Raw genomic sequence first — 21,782 nt, forward strand, 5'->3', positions numbered from 1 at the left:
GATTCTCTCCACAAAGCCCTCTTCCTCTGGCCACTTCCATAATATATAGAATTCCCAGGGAGGGGCCTAGATCTGGCTCCTCGACCCAGGCCAAAGGGTTCCCCAGGCCCCACCCAGTTGCTCAATGTGGGAACAACCCAGCTGGCCGCCTCCCCAGCTCACAGGCCACAGAGAGAAAGAAAGGGCTGTTGAGAGTGGCTTCAGTTCCCACGCAGGAAGGTGCCAGCTCAAGACAGCGTGGCTTTGTGCTTGGGAGAATCTGTCTTCTCACCAGACAGAGGAGACTCGAGTCCTGTGGAGGGATCAGGGGGAACAGCAAAGGATACCCAACTGTCCCTGCCACAAACTGGAAACACGCACCTGCCCTTGGGAGAAGACTCCCACCCAGAACTTAACCCTGAGAAGAGCCTGGGAGTCATAGCCTTGACTTGTGGCAGCCATATTTATAGCTACAGATTAGTAGGTTTGTATCCATGGAAGAAGGGGAGAATATTAGAAAGCAGTGGCCCACCATTATTATCGTCTTTACTTTTAACCGTTCTGCCATCATTCTAGTGAGTACTCTCACTGTTGCAAGAGGAAAGAGTGGCTCCCCTCACAGCTCCTTCTTTCCCTGCTGCCTTCTTTGTGCAACCCTAGTGTTTATGACTCCACACTAGAGGTTTGCAAGCCAGGGAGAGTAGAATGAACCTCACTTGGAGGTTGGGGCCAAATGGATCTGTTAGAGAATTCTGCAACTGACCCCATGGCTCATTTTGTCTCTTCCCCAAAGAGTTTTGGCCCTAACTGAAGCCAGCCTGCTGGCTCACAAGGGATGACAAGCTGATCATGTGAATGACTGAGTTCCTGTTCATAGTACTCCCTCTCCCATTTTATTAGAGAAATATCTTCTGACAGGGCCTTCATACAGGCAGGTCTGATGTCTTCATCATTCATTTATTTATTAGACACATAGTGTGGGAGGCAGGATGGTAGTTAAAAGGACTAACCCTAGAGTCCAAGAACCTCATTTCAAATCCCAAATCTACAAGCCTGGGGAAATGACTTAATCTGTCTATGACTCCGTTTCCTTATCTGTAACATATAGATTTACACACCTGCCTTTATAAATTTTTTTTAGTTTTTTTTTTACACACACGCACACACACACACACACACACACACACTCTTATCTGTAACATATAGATTTACATACCTGCCTTTATAATTTTTGAGAGAGTACACCAAGTAATCCAGATTGGGTATATAATAGTAAGAGCTCAATAAATGCCAACTATTTGTATTAAGTGCACACACATATACACAGAGGAGACTGCCTTTATAATTTTTGAGAGAGTATACCAAGTAATCCAGATTGGGTAAGAGCTCAATAAATGCCAACTATTTGTATTAAGTGCCTGGTATGTTCCAGGACTAAGAGTGTGGGAAATACAAGGGTGAGTCCTCACAATGATGTGGTTCCTAGAAACACGGGGCGCCACAAGCTTGGCCCCTATGGATCCAGGGGGGTGATCCCCAGCAGCATCTGAACACTGAGGCCTTGCATGGAGCAGGCAGCAAGATCCTGGAGGGCAGAGGGACAATGTGAAGCCCCAAACCATGCTTCCTCTTCCCTTCCCTGCCCTCATTCCCTAACAGGCTTATCTAAAGTGGTTTTGTGTTTTGTGTTATGTTTGGGTGTTCCTGATTCCATGCTGTCATTCCCTTCACATCAGTTATGCAGGGACTTGCTACTTCCTGGAAAGTACTAGCAGCTTCCAATAGGTACAAAACCGGAAGGAAGGAAGGAAGGAAGGAAGGAAGGAAGGAAGGAAGGAAGGAAGGAAGGAACCCCCTTACAGGAAGGAAGGAAGGAAGGAAAGGAGGGAGGGAGGGAGGGAGGGAGGAATTGTGTGTTATCATGGGATTTAGTTCTAAAGAATGAGACTAAGACAAAAAAGATGCATATGGTGAAAACTACCCTGTAAAACTCCTAATATCACTTATAAAAGATGCTCTTTCTGGGGAAGGGTACAAATAGGACAAAGGAACTAAGGTGAGAGAGTCCTGGGGAGTTAGAGGACTAGAAGGGAAGCCACGCAGCTGGAAGAGAGTGAGCGAGCAAAGGGGACAAGTGAAAGCTGAGGTCCAAGAGGCCCCAGGACTGGATGCTACAGGCTCTGCAGTCCTTGTAAGGCTTGGGCTGCTTTTCAGAGTCAGATGAGAAACCACTGGGAGGTTTTGAGCAGAGGGATGACATAGTCTGACATGTCGTTTAAGATCATTCTGGCTCAAGGAGAGATGAGAGCCAAAATGGGGAGACCAGTTCAGCGATTGTGGGAATAATCCAGGTGAGTGGTGCCAGTAACTTGGACCAAGGCTAGGCAGGGACAGTGGTGGGGAAGGGTTGGGTTTTGGGTATATTTAGAAGGCAGAGCCTTTAGGATTTGCCCTTGGATTGAATGTAAAGAGTGAAAGATGAGGAGGAGCCAGGACAACTCTAAGTTTTTGACCTGAGCAACTAGAGCAGGGGTGGGCAAACTTTTTGACTCGAGGGCCACAATGGGTTCTTAAACTGGACCGGAGGGCCGGAGCAAAAGCATGGATGGAGTGTTTGTGTGAACTAATATAAATTCAAAGTAAACATCATTACATAAAAGGGTATGGTCTTTTTTTTTTTAGTTTTATTCATTTCAAACGGGCCGGATCTGGCCCGAGGGCCATTGTTTGCCCACGGCTGAACTAGAGGGATCAAGCCACCATTAATTGGGCGGGGAGCAGTTGAGGGTTGGGGGTTATTCAAGGGCTCAGATTTAAATATTAAATGTGTGGTTCCTATTACATATCAGAGTGCAGATGTCAAGCAGTCAGTCAGATATGGTAGAAGGAATTCAGAGAGAGGTCGGGCTAGAAATATAGCTGAGTCATCAGCATGTCGGTGGTGTTGAGTCATTAGACTAGATGAGATCACTGGAGGAATGAGCATGGACAAAGAGAAGAGGTTGGAGCACTTACCCTGGGAACACCTCGATGTTACAAAGTCAGGAAGGTGGGCAGGCACCTGCTGTGGAGACTAAGGGAGGTGAACACGGGCAGCCAAGAGAACCAAGTGTCGGAAGGAAGAGCGAGTGATTAAATACTGCTGCGAAGTCCAGAAAGATGAGGACTAAAACACTGACCATTTGACTTTCCCCTGGACACGGTTTATTACTCTTAACCGAGTACTGGTCAAGCCTCTCTGGCCTTGGGTGAAAACCACAGCACTTTGCACGTCATTCCCCTTGTACTTATTGGATGGCAAGACTTGCAAAGGAGGATCTTATTTCCAAGTTTAAAGGTGGGATTTTTGACAGAAAAAAAGAGCACATATGATGTGTGGGTCACTAGACTAAGAAGGAATGGGGTCAGGCAACCTGAGCTCCAGTGCTGGCTTATCCACTGTGTCCTGAGTGACCCTGAGACCCCTCTAGTTCTTAGCTTCTTCACATGCAGTTGGTGGGCAGTGTAAGCAAGAGAGGCTTGGCCGAGGGACCACTGAGATGCTTTTCACATCCACTCCTCGAGTTTAAAATTCAAACACATTTTTCTCTCTCAGTCATGGCCAGCTACGTAATTTACAGGATCCCTTATTCAAAATGTGCTGTTTACAGATACTACATTTTCAAGCTTTTTCCTTTCTTCCAAGGTCTCTCTCACCATTTGTCACTGTGTGTTGTATTTTCTGTTTAATGTCAGTCTTAGTACAAAGAGTAAATAAGTAAAAGGTATAATTGTTGGAATGAATTGTGCCATTTACTTTCATATTGTGCAGTGCCAACTTTAAATGCAAGTGTAAAGGCATTTAGCTCACATGCAGAGTCAAAAAATTACACAATTCGCGTTTCATAGCTCAGGCACCACAGGAGTGGAAATGCAGCGCAAGACTAACTCAGCTGTCGTGTTTCATTCCTTGACATGCGTGCTTTCCACCAACGTTCTCCACTTTTGACTTAGGACTTGCCCGTGGATTTGGATGTGGGTGTGAAGATGAGTGTGACTTACTGATGAGTCAGGGGACTGGAACAAGGAACTACAAATTGCCTTATCTTTCCCTTTCTTCTATGTCATCACTTTCAGCAGAAGTTGTTAGCTAATAAGAAAGGCTAGTAAGAAAGTTTTCGTGGTTGTTTGGTTTTATTAGAACACCATTGCCTTCTTTCTGCATTTGAAGCAGGTTCTGGTTCAAACAGAAAGCATGGCCTCTCAGGGCTGCCAGTGCCCCCTGCTGACTCAACCGCAGACGTAACACACTTACCTTGTACTCCCTGTGAGTCTTACTGAACTCCCATGTGGCACAGCTGCGCTGGGGTTCTGCTCTTGTAGGGCATCAAGGAGGCCATATGATAATGGGATGGCGAGGAACAGTGGTGGGCATGCAAATTGCATGTAGCTCCTTTGCGTATGTATGTGCCCCATTTCCCAGCAGTCATCACTTACAAAACACAAGTTCAAGGGTGAAGTTATTAAGAATTTCAAGATGGCAACAGGCAGAGAATAAAACCAAGCATGGAGCCCTTCTGAGTGTGGGACCCTGTACAAATGCTCTGGTCACATGCCTAGAAAGGCGACCCTACCATCGTCTCCCTCTGTAAACACCATCATGGCACTGGTCATGCTGCCCCATGAAGCTAGGATTTCCTTTGTATGTCTTCCCCATTAGACCATAAGGCATCTTGCTCAGTACCAGTGTAGGATACAAAGTAGGTTCTCCTTAAATGTTTGTGGAATGAATATCACTACAATGGGCTAATACCTAGCCTATGGCCATGGGTGGATTTTTTTTTTTTCATGACAGTTCCCATCATCTTTCATGTTATTCATCCATTCAGTATCTTCAGTGTGCCTCCAAGAAGGATACAGTCTGGAGGGAGGGAGGCATTGAAACAGAAAATTCATTCATCCATTCATGTAAGCCAGTACCCAGCACAGTGCTGGTACATAGGAGATGACCCATGAATATTTGTTTTGGATAAAACACAATAAAGTCTAATGGAGAAGACAGATAATTTGGCATTGAAAATGGAGTACAGTGCGTTGTATTATAGAAACTCATTGAAGTCGCTAGGGAGGACAACAAAGAAAGGACAACTAACCTCAGAGGACGTGTCTCCTAGCAGTGGTTCTCAACCTTCCTAATGCCGCGACCCTTTAATACAGTTCCTCATGTTGTGGTGACCCCCAACCATAAAATTATTTTCGTTGCTACTTCATAACTGTAATGTTGCTACTGTTATGAATCGTAATGTAAATATCTGATATACAGGATGTATTTTCATTGTTCGCGACCCACAAGTTGAGAACCGCTGCCTTAGAGGATCATGTGCCCTGAAAAGAAAGGCCTTCCAAGCAGAGCAGGCAGCACAAAGAAAGGTATGGAGATAGCAAGCATGTGGCTGCCGGGCACTTGTATGTAGTCGGAGCAGAGTGTGATGGGAGAAACAGTGAGAGATGAGGCTGGAGAGATAGGTAGTTAGGACTCAGTGTAATAAATGTGATGGCCAGAGTACAAAATGCTCTATGAGAACAAAAGAAGGAGCTTCTAACTTCTTATAAGGGCAGTGACCGTTGGGCTCAGTCTAAAGGAGGAGTAGGAGTTTGTCTCAGAGAAGGGTATGAAGAACTTCCTACACCAGGACAATGGCCTAGAGCTATGAAAGGGCCTGTTGTCCTGAAGAAATGCTAAGAATTCAGTGTGGCTCAAGTGGGGAAGGTGCTGAGATGCATAATAAAAATAACAGCTGAACACTTATTGAGCATTTCCTGTGCGCCGGGCATTGTGCGAATGCTATTGTATTAACTCATTTCCTCTTAATGACGGTCTTATGAAGTGGGTATTTTTATTATCCCCATTTTACATATGAGGAAATTGGAAGTTTAGGTAACTTGGCCAAGGCCCCATCGCTAGTTAAGTGGTGTATCTGGGAGTCAAGCCCAGCTCTGTGAGATTCCAAAGTACACACTTTGAAACACTATACTGGTCCCATCATTGCTTGGCAATAAAATCGTCCAAGATCTGTGGAGAAAAATGGTGAGTTCAGTTTGGAACATCAAAGGAGCTGAGAAGGCAGCTGTAGATACATATCTGTAGCTCAGAAAAGATTGGGCTTAGATAAGATCTGGGAGTTGTCAGCTGATTGGTAGCTGCTGGAGCCATGAACTTGGATAGGAGTGAGAAGGGAAGAGGGCCTAGAACAGAGCTCTGTGGAACTCAGACATTTGAGAATGTGGTTGGGGGAGAGCAAAGGATTCTGAAAAGGAGAAGCTGGAGAGGTAGGAAGGGAAGACAGAGGGGTGCTTCCCAGAAGCCAATGGGCACCAGTATCACACAGCACAGAGCAGCCAATCAGACAAGGCCTGCGTTAAGGTCTGTAGATTTTGCAAATGATTTCTCGTGACCTTGTGCAGACCGGCTTCCCGAGACCGGTAGATAAGGAGAAAGGGGTAATGCAGGGGTCCTCAAACTATGGCCCACGGGCCACATGCAAATACAAATATTATATTTGTTCCCGTTTTGTTTTTTTACTTCAAAATAAGATATGTGCAGTGTGCATAGGAATTTGTTCATAGTGTTTTTTTTAAACTATAGTCCGGCCCTCCAACCGTCTGAGGGACAGTGAACTGGCCACCTGTTTAAAAAGTTTGAGGACCCCTGGGGTAATGGATAGATTTATAACAGAACTTAGTAGACTTCTCATTTTTCACTATTCATGAAAAAAAATCATCCTTTATCAAACTACATGTCCTGATTTGGGGTACAGGAAAATGCAGTGACTGCACCAAGACTCAAGCTGTAACTCCACTGTGGGATATTTGCAAACCACTCATTTCCCTTCTTGGGCCTCAGTTTCCTCATCTGTAAATGAAGATATTGGAAGAGACATACTCTAAGTTTTCTCCCAGATCCACAGTTCTGTGGTCCGCCATTCCAGATGTTCTTTGGGGATGTTGGTGTTGCCGGGGAAGGTGACTGGGACTTGGGTGCAGTGAAGGAGAGGGCCTGCTTTAACCACCGCCGTTCCTGTTCCCTCTCTGTCTTGGGTCTTGTTTTCTCCCCAGACCTCAAGGCGGCAGCTAGAGCCAATGATGAGAAACACATGTTTCCAGGCAGCCCTGGTGTTGCGCAATGCTGCCAAGGAGAGGGCAAAAAAGAAAGAAAGAAAAAAGAGAAAGGAAGGAAAGAAAAGGGCTTTGGTATTCTCAGCCTCCACAGACAATTCCCCCATTGATGTGCTGTGAGTCACGGCGGGCCGCCAGGCCATGGCGGTTTCTGAATCACTTCCTCCAAGAGGGGCTCTCCACTTGTTCCCTGGGCTGCAACGCCAGGAGGCTGGGCCCTTGGTGAGCCTCCGACGGCTCTCCTCTCTGCCAGGGTCCAGCAGCGGAGGTGGAGGCGCCAGGTGGCAGGGCGGAGGGACCTGCATGGGAGGTGGCAGAGAAGCAGGTTGAACCTGCTTGTTCCAGCTGGCAGACCCCTTTCCAACGCTAAAACCCATGCCTCTCTCCCTGGTTAGAGAGGGAAGGGAAGCAAAAACCCAGATCAAAGGCTTTTCTCCAATGGGCACCAGTTTTTGCCAGATCCGGATTTTCCACCTTTCCTACCTTAATTCTCTGGTTGATGTGGACAAGGCTGGCATCTTTGGGGCAGTGGTAGATGTCAAGTCGGTGTTGGTCATTCCTGCAGTGACTCCCAAGAGGGTGTCTTGGGCTGCAGCTCTCGGTCTCCCATCTTAGAATTTCCATTTTTGAGCACGAGAATATCAATGGCCCGAGACACCCGCACCAGGGTGGTGGCATGGGAATGGGAGTCTTGCTTAGCATAAGCTTCATTCAGTTGACAGAGAGCTTCAATCCTCACCCTGGGCCAGATTCTGTGGTGGCACCAGGGATTCAGTGAGGGAATGAACGTGGTCCCAGCTACAGACAAATCAATGATGCAAACTCAAGGTGGCAAGTGTTCTAGGGGCGGGGTCCGGGGAAAATCATCCCACACAGACTTGGGGACAGGGGACTTCAGGGAAGGCGCCCAGAAAGGTTTGTGGGATTCTCCTCTGTCCACCGACCACCCCCAGCACTGAACACGCCATGAGACCGACTCTCAGCCCTTAGAGATGAAGTGGTCTCTCCCCTCCAAACCAACAGAGGGCACTGTTTCCCAATGGCCCCAGCTTTGGGAAATATGCTAAAATGCCACCACCTTGTGGGCATGCTGACCCATGTCCGGTTCACCACTCTACTGCTCCTGGGGCACTTCTCAGAGATGGGTTGGCCTGGAAGCAGTGCCCAGAAGAAACGGGATCAGGCATGGCTACTTACCTGATTGTAGTTACAGGTGAAAGGTTAAAGGAGGACCTTTTATGAAGTCCCTCTGTCCACCTACAGCTGGCTGAAGCCTTCCCTGAAGGAGGTGGGTTGGAATAAAAAGCTTCTTTATGGCAGGCACTACATCTCAGTCTTCTCTATGTCTCCCATAGCCTCTACCAGACCGTCAGGAAGGGAATAGGTGCTCTGCACATGGGTGCTAAATGGGATTATTAGTGTAAAAAGTCAGCCAGAACCTTAGCAAGGCTCTCTCTCTCTGTCTCTCACCACTGTGTCCCTAGCATAGTGCCTGGCCCTACAAATTATATGATGAACAAAGAAATGAAATAAGACACTTGCAAGTAAAGTGCTAGAAGCAGCAAGTATTTCTTGCTAGAAGAGGATATATATTGTCTGTATGGTCTAACAGTGGTCAGCAAACTGCGGCTCGCGAGCCACATGCGGCTCTTTGGCCCCGTGAGTGTGGCTCTTCCTAAGCCTTAGGAGTACCCTAATTAAGTTAATAACAATGTACCTACCTATATAATTTAAGTTTAAAAAATTTGGCTCTCAAAAGAAATTTCAATCGTTGTACTGTTGATATTTGGCTCTGTTGACGAATGAGTTTGCCGACCACTGGTCTAGTCGAACCTCCCTTTCCTTAGGTGCATCCCAGAACGGTACAGCGACTTGCCCCAGGTCACATCGCTAGTCTCAGAGCTGGGACCAGTGATATGTCACTGACGAGCCACTGTGGCTGCCTGGCAGGGTCAGCCATGTTCATATGAGGAACAAGGCAAGGCAGCATGTGTGTCTAGAGCAGGTGCTTGTCGAGAGCTGTACCTGCTAGAGGAGCTTTCGGCTGCAGTACCTTTTGTGGGACCCAGGGCTGGACACTGGCCTGTGCTCCTCAGGAAATCAGGAACCCTGGCCAGTGTGTTGAATGGGTAGCAGTCCAAGGGCTGAAATGCAGTCACTGGACACACACAATGGGATGCAGAAGGTGCCACAGTCATGTCACAGGGCCACAGGGAGCTCTCATCTCTGAGCAGGAGTCCATATATGTCAGCGATAATTGTTGTTACTGTTGCTAAGCACATGGTGCTTCCTCGCACTCCCATCCCTTTACACATGCTATTCTCTGTACCTGAGTCCTTCCCTTCTCAGATGGACAACTGCTCAGTTTTTAAAATCCAGCTCAGTGTCCCCTTTGGAGCTGCAGAGGAAGTGATGTGTGCCCTCATCTTTATACATAACCCCATGCCATGCTCATCAGAAGTCCCATGGACCCCCCTCCCCCCGAACCTTCCATTCATCACATGAGGGTTATGAATGGCATCTGTCCATCATGATGCCTATGGGTCCATGTGCCCTCATCTTTGTACATAACCCCATGCCATGCTGTTCAGAAGTCCCATGGACCCCCCAAACCTTCCGTTCATCACATGGGGATTATGAATGGCATCTGTCCATCATGATGCCTATGGGTCAGATGAAGCAGATTCAAGTCCTGTAGGCTGTGCACATTATGAAGCCCTTGGCAAGCATGAGAGATGTGTGTGCTTGTAATTATGGGAGGATGTTGGTTTCTGACCTGCCAGGGCATGGCCAGCCTGTCCCTCACTGCCCCACGTGACCCAAGGCCCAGCCTCCTGCAGGAGCCCCCTCCCTGTCATACAGTAGGCCATATCTGCAACCCTGCTCACCCTCCTTGGCTCCCAGGTGCTTCTGCCTGCTCCTCTCCCACCTGCTGGGAGCCAGGGCAGTCAGCCATGTGCTGGTTGTAAGCACAGGCACCCAAGGTGCACTGCCAGCCCACCCAGGGAGCCCCTACCCAGGGAGCCCCTACCCAGGGAGCCTCCACCGCTCCTCACCCACCGCCTGCCTCTGCTTGCTCCTGGGATCTGGGGGCCTCCCTGACTGCTGTCCTCTACCCCCAGGCTCTCCTCCTGCCCAGCTTGGACTGTGTTTACCATAAAAATGGAAAGGTCCCCTCCTGGCTCCCACCAACTCTTATTCCTCCCTCCTCCTCTGCAGCTTGCTTTAATGTCCTTGAATCCCTCTAGGGCCCTATAACAAGCCTTCCTTCATACCCTTATCAAGCACTGTCTGAAGTACTTACTCTCTGCGGGGCCTTGTGGGAAATCCAGCAATCTAGTCATTGTGAGCGCTCATTGTGTCCTACCAGCACCCTTAGTTAGTCTGCCGTCCTGGACATTGCAAGTGTTGCTTCCTCATGCTTTCGTCCCTTTGCACATGCTGTTCCCTAGGCACTTAGACTCCCCTTCCTACCTTCTCCCTGACAACAGCTCATGCTTCAAGGTCCAGCTCAATGTCCCCTTTGTTGCCTTTCATAAAAGCCCCTGCAAGGAAAGTTCATTATGCCCTCGTCTGCGTACACATTCTCCTCTCCAGGGCCCACCTTAGCCTGGCAGAGGCATGGGGCTACATTCTGAGGAGACCCGCTGGGCCGTGTTGCTTGGGTTCACAGCAGACTATCAGTGGGCTCTAACACTTAGTGATGAACTTAAAAACTAGATGCCGTAAGAGGGAGTTGTCAGAAACTGCCCCCAACATAGTACCTACCTATTACTGCATCTGCAGCCTAATCTTTATTTGATGTCACGATTAGTCTCCTGTCTAACGTTATGTATCGGCTGACACTCTAGTGCGTGTTATTTTCTAATACCAATCGCTTGTGTTCTAGTTGCGTGTATTTGGCTTGTTTGCTCCTGAGACCCTGAGGAAAGCAAAACGGAGTCTTCGGGAGGAGCTAAGTCTTGCAATCCGTCCTGCCTCCTCTCGCATATCCGTGCTTGCCTCCACTCGTCCACAAGGATTTATTGTGCACCTGTTACAGCCATTATGTATCAGGGTGACAGGCTTATATTTCCACTCAGATGTGCAAAGGAAGTGTCAGTTCTTTATTTTCTAGAATTTCGTTAAGCATCCTCGCCGCACAGATGGTGGAGAAACTTACACTTGTCAGTTCATGAGATCTCGGCCTCCGGTGGTTTACCGTCTCCTTCCAGTCCAGGGACTGAGTCTGTCCAGGTGTAACTCCCCAGAGAGCTGAGGAGGTGCTCCCTTGGAGATGACTTGGTCGTATAGATAAATGCCTGGTCTTTCCAATGCCCACCCTCCCCCCTTCTCCTGCCCAAGATGGCATCTGGGTATATAGATGCCACCTATGTCTTTGGAGCATTGTAGGTGGCAAGGGAGAGTGGATGGAGGGCTCCTGACCTCACAGTGTCCTTGGCTGGTCCCCACGGGAGGGATGTGGGTCTGAACTTGGCCGTGTCTGCCTGGCACGTGTTGAGCCTTGCTCAGCCTGATCCTGTCCTGGGCATCTGTCCTCTGAGCACAGGCAAGGCCCCCGAAACATGGCCTGCTGCCCTCTCTGACCAAGCCCCACTAGGCTCTCACTGGTGCTGCCTACTCCCCTGAGATCTGCCTGGGCTCTTACCTGGGCAAGACCGGTGTCCAGCCTGGGCAGCCTGAATATGAGAGGCTCCTGGCTGAAGGGTCACTTGGCCCCGGTGGCAGCAACCTCCCTCGGCAAGAGTCTCCCTCCTCCCCCCGAGTCTCCACTAACTTCTAAATCCCCCTTAAGTACAGATGGAAGCCCTGGTTCCTTCCCATGGCACAGGAGAATGGAGGGTGCTCAGAGGGCACACTCGGGCTCTCCCTGGCCTGGACTGACACAGAACATGGGGAGGGCCCCTGCGAGGGGTCTCCTCCCAGAAACTCGAACAAAAATGGGGCAGAAGCCCCCTGCCCACCCCCATGTTCCTCACTAGCTTTCTCAACAGGGCCCCTGAGCTGGCACTCAGCTCACAGGTGATGTCACTGGCTTCTCACCTCCCTCTGCGTTTCTTCCTCTCTGTCTCCCTCCCACGATCCCCCGAGGTGGAGAAGGCCAACTCTAGTCTTCATTCTTTCTGACCTGGACTTTCCTACACCCTGTCTTCCTCCTGGGCATTCGGCCTCTTGGTTCAGCCCAAAAAGTGGAAGAGTTTTCCACTCTCCCCCTTAACAGACGCCGTACGTCCACTCCCCATATGTCAATGGTCCTCCTTACAGACTCAAAAATTCCTTCTCTCAATATTAAAAGTTGAATATCGATCCCCTGTGACTCCCACGTGCTTGCTTTTGACTCTGGACTAAGGAAGTCTCAGTTTGCTCATCTGTAAAATGGAGAGCTAACAGAAGCCACTTCGTAGGCTGCTGAGAAGACTGAATGGCGCGATGTAGATCCAATGGTTGGCCCGGGATGAGTGCTGGGGAAATGTGAGCCGCTGTCACACTCCCCATCCTGGAGGAAATGCACATGAGAGGACAGTTCAGATTATTGTTCCCAAAAATATGATCCTGGTTTCAGCCATTAACATGTACCAAGCACCTACCATGAGTGAGCACCTATTGTGTGCTTAACAGACAACAACTAGTCAGGACAGAGGGCGGGTGGAGGATAGGAAAGAGACAATAGGAGCTTTGGGCAACCTGGCAGGTCCAGGCTTCTCCTGGCTGACTTGCCTGGTTGCTGTGATCAATCTTCTCCTTTAGGCATGAGCCTTGCAGGAGACACCCTGGGCACCAGAGTCCCCAGTGCGGGTCCCAGGAGTTGGCATTAAAGCCAGGGCTGAAAGGTCTTCTGCACCTGGTCCAGGTGGGCAGTCTCTGAAAGAAGTGACCATCAAGGCCAGGTCGGAAGGTTCCGTGTCACTAGGTCACCGAACATACCTACCTCTTACATTCTGTGGGCCAGAGACCGTGGGGTGGGAAAGGAAACGGAGGGAAAAGGAAGCCTTTGTTGAGCAAGCATTCTAACCTCAGTAACCCATGAGCGGAAGGTTCCGTGTCACTAGGTCACCGAACGTACCTACCTCTTACATTCTGTGGGCTAGAGACCACGGGGTGGGAAAGGAAACGGAGGGAAAAAGGAAGACTTTGTTGAGCAAGCATTCTAACCTCAGTAACCCATGAGCACAGATTCTATTCCCAGATTTCAAAATCGAGGCTCAGAGATGTTGAGCTGTTTTCTCAGGGTCACAAAGCTAGTACGTAGCAGAGTCAGAACGTGCATCCCTTCATCCCCTCAACACATTGTCTTCTCCAAAGCACATCCCCCTCCCAACCTCCGGCCTCTCAGCTCCCGTGTGTCCTGGTGTCTCCGGATGGGAAGCTGCCTGCCATGTGTGAGCAAACTGATGGTCTCCTATTGGAAGCACCTGCAGAGATGCAGGACCAGCCTGGCCCCTGCGGAGCCCCTGCCGGCGACACCAACTCTGGATTGGATTGGACAGAGGGTCACAATGTTTTTTTCTTAACTTGTTCTCTTACCTTTCTTTTCCTATTGATTTTAGAGAGAGGAAGGGAGAGAGAGTGAGAAATACAGAGGAGAGAGAGAAAAAAAAACACAGTGATAAGAGAGAGAAATATTGATCATTGGCCTCCTGTACATGCCCCAACCAGGGATCAAACCCGAAACCTGGTAAACCCACAACCTGGGTATGTGCTCTGACCTGGAATCAAACCTGCACCTTCTGGTGGACAGGATGACACTCCAACCAGCTGAGCCACACTGGCGAGGAGTTACCATTTTTTTTTTTTAAATAAAAAGGAGGAGGGGGTATATCCGGCTGGGAAAACACAGTGGTGGAGGCAACTTGATAACCGATGGTTTTCTGAGTGCTTCCGCCTGAAGGAAGCCAACAGCTGCGGCATATTGGTTACATGGAAATCATTAAGTCATTCTGGGAAGGAATGACAAATGTGTGTGCCTGTGTGTATATGGCAGACATGTGTTTACTACAGAGCGAGGCACCCACAGAGGGAATTGCCTCAATATCGCCTCCAGGCCAAAAGAAGGAAAATGAAACGCCAGTAAAGCTCTATTGCAGGAGACGATTCTGAAAACCAAATTCTCGGTTAGTGTGGAGGTTGAACTTAAAACTCAGAGGGAGGGATTGTCTATTCTTTGACCTCTAACCTGACCAAAGGACTCCCTTTAGCAAAAGGTAGCACCTTAGGGTGGAACCAGCCTGGACAGGGGGTCAGGAGCCCTCGGACTGGTCTCGCCTCCTTCAGTAACGAGAGGATGACCCTGGGGAAGTTTCTCTTCTCTCTGGGCCTTAGTTTCTCCATGTAAAATGAGGGGGGCTGACAAGGTGGTCTCTGGTGTCACTTCCTGCTCATATCCCATCAATGCCTTATAAAATTTTACAGCATAAACTCTGTGGGCCTGAGCTTCGGCTCCTGGAACAGCAAGCCCCGCCTATCCCCCAGCCCCACCCAAAAAGTGTTTCCTTTGGTAAAACTTGATTTTTCTATAAATCTCATTTGCCTTGTTGCAGGTGATCATTTGCATCCACAGTTAGGTTTTGCCCCCAAAGTAACTCCCCAGGATGTAAGACAAAGCAAAGCAATTCGTTGTTCCCCGCAGAGGTGCTCACATCCCAGACTCGGGTACACGGAAGGGCTGAGGCAGGTCATGGTTCACGGGACAAGGCACTGGCGTCCCCAGGATTGGCCTCTGAAGGAGCAACAGCAGGGACCTGAGACGCCTGAACCCACTGAGGGGTGTGCCTGGGCCGAGGGGGGGTCTGGCCGCGCGATCTGTGTTGAGTGAGTGTGTTGGCCTGGAGACTGGGGAGGACGAGGCAGCAGCCAGTTGTTGGTCAGACCCAGTGTGATCCTCTTGATGACCCTGACAATAGAGACAATCTTTGTCTCTGTCTTAAAGTGGCAGAGCCTGATCTGCAACCAGTTCTCTCACATCGCAGTCAGCACGCTCTTAACCACACACGCTAATGCAGTCTCTCAGCCTCGGCGCCAGCAGTTCAGACCAGAGAACTCTTAGCTTTGGGGGTGTTTTGGACTGAATGTTTTGTCTCCCCAAAAACCTTATGTTGAAGCCCTAACATCCAACATGATGTTCTTGGGAAGTGGGGGCTTTGGGAGGCCATTGGGTTTAGATTAGGATTAGTGGCCTTGTAAGAAGAGAGAGAGAGGTTTTCCCTCTCTCCAAACTCACACATCTTATGAAGCCACAGGAGCACACGGAGAGAAGGTATGTACACCGAGGAAGAAGGCCTTCCTGAGAACCGAATCTGACCGAGTTTTGTTTGGGGCCTCCCAGACTCCAGAACTGTGAGAAATAAATGTCTGTTGCTTACGCCACTCAGTCTAGGTGTTTTGTTCTGGCAGATGACCAAGCCAGGGGGACTCTTCTGTGCATTGTAGGAGGTTTAAAAGCATCCCTGGTCTCAACCCCCAGGGTACCAGTAGCCATCTCCCCAGTTGTGACAAGTACCTGTCTGGACACTGCCCAGTGTCCACCAAAGGGGAAAGTCCTCCCCAGGTAAGGACCACAGCTCGGATGTCAGCCCAAGGTCGGAGGAGAAGGTGGCACCCAGAGAACACTGTGCTCACAGTCCAGTGTAAGGAGTGAGCCAGGAGGCGGAGGTGGGTGTGGGTCCGCAGCAGTCAGGGCAGCATGGAGCAGGAAAGGAACATGGGAAGAAGATGCTAAAAAACCGAGATGTCCACAGCACCTTCTTGTGATGAGATATGAAGAATGGCTGAGTTGGCATACATCTGAGCAGGCACCAGTGATCCGGAGTCCAAAGCCTTTTCATTCATTCACTCAAGGGCGCATGTGCCGAAGGCCCACTGAGTGCCAAGCACTGAGCTGGCCCTGGGAGCCAGGATGAATGAGCAGCGCCAGCCCGCCTTCCAGGAGTGGGTGTTCTAGGGAGAGAGACAGGAATGTTCATGCCATTGGTGATAACAGCCGTACCCAGATGTCAGCTGAAGACTTCCCGAACCCTTGGGATTCAAGGAAAATTCCTTGGCCTTCCTCAGAATTTCTGCTAATCTGTGGTGCCCTCATCATCTCCAGAACCTGCAGCCTTTGGGGTACTGGAGTCCCCGTGGCCATTGTCCCCCAACACAGCCACACCAGCATCAAGTCCAGCTGCTTCTCAACTCAAGATAGAACAGCCCGGCCAATGTGGCTCAGTGGTTGAGCATTGACCTATGAACCAGGAGGTCAGGGCACATGCCCGGGGTGCAGACTCGATTCCCCCGTCGGGGACATGCAGGAGGCAGCTGATCAATGATTCTCCGTCGGGGGCATGCAGGAGGTAGATGATCAATGATTCTCTCTCCCTCTCCCTTCTTCTCTGAAATCAATTTTTTTTAAAAAAGATACAGAGAACAGACTGATGGTTGCCAGAGGCGAGGAGATTGGGGGGCTGGGTGAAAAAGGTGAAGGGATTGGAAAGTACAAATTGGTAGTTACAGAGTAGTCACGGGGGTGTAAAGTACAGCCTGGGGAATGGAGTCAATAATATTGTAATAACTACGTACGGTGCCAGCTGGGCACTGGAAATAACAGGGGAAACACTTTGTAAAGTATATGATTATCGAACCGCTACACTGTACGCCTGAAACTAATACAAAATAATATTGAATGTCAACTGTAATTGGAAAAAAATAAAAATAAATGTCTTAAAGAATATGACCGTTCCCTGAAGCCCAAATGCACAATTGCTACAAATTTAATAAATATTTTGAGATTGGACGTAAATTCAACGAAAATAAAAAAGCTCGGCTGCTTCTCCTGCTCCCACCACAGACAACAGTCTCCCCCACCCTGGGCGGTGTGCTCAGTGGACTTGCCCACCTCCTCCGTCACCTCCCGCCTCCCCTCCTCGAACCCCCTCCCTGTTCTCCAATCTGATCTCATCTTCCCACGCAGGGCAGTGCCTGCCACCAGGAGGCCTAGGCTCCCGCCAACCCAGGCCCTGAGGAGGCTCACCTTCTATCCCAACCACTTTCCAAAGTATTTCCCCCACAGAAACCTCCCTCCCTAAGGAGCACTCTGGAAACAGTTGTTAAAATGAAATAAAATCAGTGTAGCAGTATGTGGTAATGAACACTCAGCATAGTGATTCAGATGAGATTCTCTGGAGTTGGAATCCCAGCTCTGCCTTGTAACAGCTGTGTGGGCCTGGGCCTTGCCCTTCCCTGCTCTGTGCCCTTCATTTCCTCTTTCATTTGTGAAATGGGGACAATAGGCCTCATGCTCCAGAATCAGGGTTCAGTTCCCCATCTCCCTTCCCCCAATAGTCCACACGGGGTTGTGAAGAATGAGAGGGAAACTCAAGGTGGAAAGTGTTTAGAACAGTGTCTGGCCCGTAGTAGGTGCTCAATACTAGTAAGTGTTGGCTGCTGTGATCCCTGAAGGATGGAGGGCTTTGGGATGGAGTCTGGGACAGTCACAGGGCAGGGGAATGGGGAGAATTCCAAAGGATGAGGAAGAGTTTGCCCTTAGGAACCTCCAATGCCCTGAATTGTATGGAATCAGGCCCTGCTAAGTCGTGCGTCCCTTCTCAGCCTCGTTAACTTCCCTCTTGGCTTTCCCATCCATGTCCCATTCCCACGGGGCTCAGTGAGACACTTGGGAAAATATTTTCCAAAATAAATTTCAAGTCATTATCTGACCCAAACCACCCGGTTCTGCAGCCCAGCCCTGTCTACTAATGTTACCGCCCTGTCCCTATTTAGACTGGGGTTTTAGCACTGACCGCCCTGCACCAGGGCTTCCCTGTCCTGCCACCTCCTGCCTGACTCATCCCGTGATGTCACAAGCCGAGATTTATGGTGTTGGCCAGAGCAGTCTCAGGGATGACTATAGACGGGACCAGCCTCAAGTCCAGCTGTGAAACCAGGCACACCGTGTTCCACCTCCCACCACCCCGTTCTTCCATGATGTCATGGGAATCAGACAGAACAGCACTGCCTCCACGCTCTGCTCATTCTTTCTGTTTGACTGGGGACCAAGGGCTTTCTTGAAGCCTCAGTTCCCTCATTAGTAAAAGGGGGTGTTTGACAATCCAAGTAAACAGCCTAAGTGAGAGTGCCTGTGTCGAATGCAGTGGGGTCGTCAACATTTTTTGCCACAATTATGGTGCGTAACAAATCACCCCAAAACTCAGTGGCTTAAAATAACCATTAGACCAGCCGGTGTGGCTCAGTGGTTAAGCGGCGATCTATGAACCAGGAGGCCTTGGTTCGATACCCAGCCAGGGCATAAGCCCGGGTTGCGGGCTCGATCCCCACTGTGGGTAGGAGGCAGCCAATCAGTGATTCTCGCTCATCATTAATGTTTCTCTCTCTCCCTCTCCCTTCTCTGAAATCAATAAAAATATATTTTAAAAAAATAACCATTAATCTTGCTGGGAATTGGCTGGGCCTACCTGGGCTTGGCTCCACGTCGATAGACCAGCAAGCCCTCGGGGTATGTTCTCAGCATGGCAAGTACAGGACAAGAGGGGCACATCCAAGAACACGAACACATTTTAAGCCACTGTCTGTACCATGTCCGATAGCATCTTGCTGGCCAAAGCAAATCACATGACCTAAGTCCAGAATTTAAGGACAGGAGAAGTATGCTCATCCTCTAGTGAAAAAAACTACAAAGTCACCTGGCATAAGACCCTGATACAGAGAGGGGCCAAGAATTGGGAATAATGCCATCTGCTATAATAAGTGGTCCCGCGGTATGTCCCCTAATTTCCAGCTCTCCTCCGCATCCAGGGTCCTCTTGGCTTCACATCCTAGTCACTGAAACTCCCTGTCAGGAAAGAATGGAACACTCACGCTCATGTATAAACGGCCCGGAACTGCTGGATAGCACCTCAGCATTTGATCCAGATGTTGGGATGTGTTGACACGCCCCAAGCTCAGACTCTCCTTAATGGGATCTGGAGGCTCGGAAATTACTTGAAAATGGAATAACCCTCTCGCCATGTGCTTCGGTCAACTTGATGCCATATCCAAGCATCCCCCAGAATCAGAGCAGGGGCCACCAGGAACTCCAGCCCAGCCTCGTATGCCTGCAGCCTTAGAGGAAGAGACCACCAACTGACCTTCTCGGAGGTCCTTCAGTCCCTCCCCTGTGGACCCCCTTGGATTTAGTCTTTGGCTTGAGGAGGGGCATTTTTGATGGCGTCTTCCAAGGGCAATGGCCAGTTTTCTCATGACGCAGAGAGTAAGTGGGAGAGAGAAAACCTAAACAGGCAAAACAAGTGGCCAGCCCAGCCCATGCCTCTGACAGTTGCAGGGATATGCAGACCAGGTCTGATTCAAGGCCAAGGTCCCCAGCCATGCAAGGTGGGGGCCTCAGGGGAGTCAGCCCTTGCCTTTCCTCCTGATGACTTCTTACTGTCTGACACCAAGTGCTCTGCCTGAAATGTCCACCCTTAGCACGCCTCCTAAGAAATGGAGCCACAGAGGGAGAGGCCCCCATTCTTCCCACCATCTCTTTGCTTCCCAGACTCTGCTCACAAAGGCAGCCCTTCACTCAGACCTGAGCAAGCCACATGCAGAGTTTCAAGGGCGCGGGGAGACCTTCTCAAGTTCTTTTCGCTTCTGTGACGCTGCATTTGCAACCCTCCTGGAGCACCTCTTATAAGACATTCTGCTCTGCCTTTATTCATCTACTTTCCCAAAAAGATCTAATGCGGAGACGTGCTCAAGAAATGTTTAAAACTCAGACATCAATCTTCATTAAAACTGCCAACACCAAGCAAGCATGTGCATAGGAGTCTCACTCCACCATCGTCCCAGGAGGACTCAGATACAAGAAACAGAACTGGATTTTTTTGTAGGGTTCAACTGATTTTCTATTTCAAGCACCAGTGTGGGCAAAACCCAGCCAAGTTGGGGTTCCCTCGCCTTCTCCTAAGGCTGTGCCAAAGTTTGGGGGCTTCCGTTAGTCCCGAGGTGTCAGAAGGGAACAGTCACTGTCAATGGCAGCATCCACCTGGCATCCACAGAGATGCCATGGCCCTGTGGTCCCCAGTTAACAGTCCACACAGGTTGAATTCAATTCATTCCATCCCTGTGGTCCCTTTCAGGTCACCCGCTGGGTCTGGGTCCCTCCTGTTGCCCAGGACTCTCTCTCTGCTGTTCTCAGACCTCATTAGGGCAGAAAGCCCTGTTGGCGGCTCCATCTACCCAGAAGGTTCATCAGCCATTTCCTCCCTGGATCCTGGCTGCCTCCCCAGCGATAGAGTTCTGCCAGGAAACAGTGCACAGGTCCGCTCTGCACCTCAGGGTCCCCAACCTCCTTGGGGTTTGCCACCCACCCTTGGCCTCATGCTCCAGAATCAGGGTTCAGTTCCCCATCTCCCTTCCCCCAGAAAACATCCACTGCTAAGGTTTTCCCTCCTCATCTCCCCTCTCCCCGGCGGGGGAAGTCCTCGCCTCATCTCAGAGGTGAGCCCTTGCTCTCACTCACCCTACTCCTCCCGGATCTGTGGCCCGCCAGGCCCAGAGTCTTTGGTTTTCTTAAAGACTCTGGCTTCTAAAACTCAAAAGCCAGGAGGTGTTTACTCTTCTCTTCTCTTTGCTCTCTCCGGTCACCTCCCTGTCCTGAGGCAGCAGCAACCCCAGAACAGTCCAGGGGCTCCCGTGAAGGAGAGCCTCAGAGAGGGGGCAAACCAGGTTGAAAAAAATGACCAGTTGAAATTGTCAGCAACCTCACCCAGCCTCACACACATGAAAGCCTGTGTTAGTTTTAGGGCAAACAGAGCAGCCAAGTTCAAGGTATAAGGAGGTACTTCCCTGCCTCTCCTGGGCCCTTAGCACTCCCTTCACTGTTCTTCGGTTTTAGGAAGGATGCTGGGCCCCAGGGACTTCCCTTCGTAGTTTTGTAAGAAAATTATCTGGAGGAAAGAATGTCACTGTCAAAACACCTGTCTCCACGCCCCCATCCGTCCCCCAACCTCACCCTCACCCCTCAGAGACCTGCCCCGAGCTGCTCGACCTCTCACCATCTGGGCCACTGGCCACCTGGCCACCTCACTCCAGGACATCTGAAGTGACTCTCAGGATTGGAGCCGGGGTTGAGGGTGATGGAGACTCGGGGTACAGAGGCTCAGTAGCTGCAGACACCGGACCCAGCTTCTCCCCGATTTCTGGGAACAGCCAGAAAAAGAGGAGAAAGTCCTCAAGCCTTCCACATTGGGAGGCCCAGGCGGCCTCCCCAGTCCTGGGGGGAGGGAGGGGCCAGAGGTGGGAGAGGCCGCTGAGCTATTCCAAAGGCGATTTCTTCACTTCCTGGCAGCTCCAGGCCCAGCGTGTTTGTTTAGGAGGGAAAGGAATGTCACTGATTGCCCAGGCGGTGGCGGTGAGGGGAAAACAAAAATAATCTGCCCAGCGGTTCCTGCTTCCTGTGCATGTGTCCGTGAGCGTGAGCGTGAGGTGCCGCTGCAGGCCTGGCGAGCCCCCTGCTAGTTTCGGCTGCAAAGGACTCATGTGGGAGCCATTGGTGGAGCCAGAGCCTGCTGAGGAGGCACCCCCGGGCCCCGACGCTCCCCTGACAGGACAGCTGCCACCTGGCCCCCAGGAGACCTTTATTCTCAGTTATAGCTTCTGGGACTGGTGGCAGGCCT

At 50.1% G+C, this 21,782-nt stretch overlaps 1 protein-coding gene and 1 long non-coding RNA gene across 2 annotated transcripts in view; one reads left to right on the forward strand and one right to left on the reverse strand.

Annotated features, from left to right (window-relative positions):
• LOC102253554 (synapsin-3) overlaps nt 1-21,782 on the forward strand; it is a gene marked incomplete at its 5' end in the record, with an annotated part of 283,126 nt that overhangs the window by 165,485 nt on the left and 95,859 nt on the right. The gene's annotated exons all lie outside the window — the stretch shown is intronic.
• Nucleotides 10,977-21,364, reverse strand: LOC102242329. The gene is made up of 3 exons (XR_313307.2): nt 21,162-21,364; nt 15,632-16,068; nt 10,977-12,631 (listed from the first exon to the last, which is right to left on the reverse strand). It is a non-coding gene; the product is annotated as an uncharacterized LOC102242329 (long non-coding RNA).

Source organism: Myotis brandtii, unplaced genomic scaffold, assembly GCF_000412655.1.
Source record: "Myotis brandtii unplaced genomic scaffold, ASM41265v1 scaffold155, whole genome shotgun sequence".
Classification (NCBI taxonomy): Eukaryota; Metazoa; Chordata; class Mammalia; order Chiroptera; family Vespertilionidae; genus Myotis; species Myotis brandtii.